Source organism: Procambarus clarkii, chromosome 92 (assembly GCF_040958095.1).
Source record: "Procambarus clarkii isolate CNS0578487 chromosome 92, FALCON_Pclarkii_2.0, whole genome shotgun sequence".
Classification (NCBI taxonomy): domain Eukaryota; kingdom Metazoa; phylum Arthropoda; class Malacostraca; order Decapoda; family Cambaridae; genus Procambarus; species Procambarus clarkii.
In genome coordinates this window covers 11,731,822-11,734,401 of record NC_091241.1, presented here as the reverse complement: position 1 = coordinate 11,734,401, position 2,580 = coordinate 11,731,822, and positions in this window count along the sequence as shown.

The following is a 2,580-nucleotide window of genomic DNA, read 5'->3' as shown; positions in this document are numbered from 1 at the left end:
GGTGGAGGATTAGTTACCCAAGGGTGAAGGACTAGTTACCCCAAGGGGGAAAAATGAGACACACACACACACACACACACACACACACACACACACACACACACACACACACACACACACACACACACACATACACACACACACACACACACACACACACACACACACACACACACACACACACACACACATACACACACACATACACACACACACACACACACACACACACACACACACACACACACACACACACACACACATACACACACACACACACACACACACACACACACACACACACACACACACACACACACACACACACACACACACACACACACACACACACACACACACACACATACACACACACACACACACACACACACACACACACGTGTCTTACAACACCCGCGGAGCTCCTAATTATCCCCCACCTATAAACCGCAAGTCGATACTCTCAATGATGTAAAAACGAGAACTCACCTTGTCAATTAACTCCGCCAATTCCGCCAATTATTTACATGTAATTGGCGGCCAAAGTCGACGAATATACTGAACCTAATTCTGACAAATAATCTTCATCTCTGAGTGTTGGCAATTCGCCGAGGTGGCAAAATTATGACGAGGCTTATAATGGGAAGGTAATTAGGTATCATTTAAGATCTATTAAGGATAGTGTGCTGGTAGTGGTAACAACTGGTTACCGGCCCGATATTTTGGGACTGGCCAATTGGGCTACCGAGTCTAGACTTGGGTAGTTATATGTTTATCTTTTGTGGTGTTTGGTCTGTGTGTCTCTCTCTTTGTCTTTATATCCTGATCTCTAGCAGGTGCTATAGTTTTGTAAGGGCTGGGCGCTTTCTCCTGATTTACTCCTTTCTCCTTTCCCTTCTCTGTGTCTCTCTGTGAGCTTTTACCATTGGTCTGGTTCGCTGTGTACTTATCTCGGCTCTTTGGTCCCGCCTCTCAACTGTCAATCAACTGGTGTACAGGTTCCTGAGCCTACTGGGCTCTATCATATCTACATTTGACACTGTGTTTGGAGTCAGTCTCCACCACATCACTCCCTAATGCATTCCATCTGTTAACTACTCTGACACTGACAAAGTTCCTTCTAATTAAGTTCCAGTTGTCTCTCCTCGTAGCTCATACCCCGTAGCTCGGGTACCAGTTTGGTGGCATACGTTTCAACATTCTCCAATTTAGTCTTGTGCTTGACCAGAAACGGACTCCATGCTAGAGCTGCATACTCCAGAACTAGTCTGACATATGTGGTATATAAGGTCCTAAATGATTCCTTAGAGTTTCTAAAGGCAGCTCTTGTGTTGGCCAACGCAGCATATAGCCAACTAACGTCCCTAACCTTATGCACTGTGTTCCATCCGCCTGTTGTTGCTCTCAAGAAGTCCTCGCCTGCCTATGTTAAACATTTGTACTTTTTAAAGTAAAGTATGAAAGAGTGTGGCCTCCACAATACACTGTGGAGGCCACACTAGCTCTCACCCTGTCTCTAGCCCCTCCCCATCCCATCCCCATCCACAGAAGAAGACATCACCTTCCCCACCCCATCCCTCCCGTTCCCTCCTCCCCTCCCCAACGTGTATTCACACTACCATCATTACCAAGTACAAAAATAAGCTTGAACGCTCCTAGTCCCTTCAAACCTTAAATTCTTCCCCCTTCATAGCCTCCCACCCTTCCCCTATTGACTCCCCCTACCCTACGTCCCCCCTCCAGAGTCCCATTCCCCCCCCCCCCCCCCACCACAAGCCCCTACCCTAATATAGGGGCTAGGGAAGGCAGGAAGGGAGGAAGAGGGGGAGGTCCAGTAAGGTGAATGAAGGACCAGAATTAAGGTAATGGAACCTGGACAAAAAGTGGCCACGTTACCCACACAATCCCCCGCCGATGATAAAATCAACAAGACTGGCACTTGGTGCAGGCAAATGATAGACTGCCAATAGGAGAATCTCACGCGTTGGGCGTCCCCAAGGGGCGCCAGGCACGCTCCTTCCCTCGCAGGTGATTAGCGCCTCTCTGGGGCCCCGGTATATGGCCTGTTTTGATGGGGACAAGTGTTCGAGGCGCGGGGTTATGGCCACTCTAGCGCCGAGGAAGGTATGATCTCCCAGTTGATATCTTGGGCACTTTGACTGAGAAGGAGAGATGGGAGATTACAAGCACATTGGATAATTAATATGTGTAAGATATATTCCTTGTGACCTCCATAACTGTTCCCTGATCAACAACAACAACTAACTACCCAATACAGTTAAACATCCCCTTAACGATGGGGAACAGGTTGGGCTTTCATGTGTGTGCGTGTCAAACATATACCCCCCCCCCCCCCACCCCCCCACCCCCCCCCCCACCCCCCCTCACTAACAGGTCCCTCAGACGACCCCTAATTGTACTGTTGACCCCTTGATTACAATCTGGGTGACCCCACATTACCCTGACGGAGATTATGCGCGCCAGCACGCTGATTACAAGTCACCCAGGTATATTACATCACAGACCTCTCACGCTCTCCCAAGCCGTCAGCCCTGTAACGAGCTGCAGGCTGTTCACTGG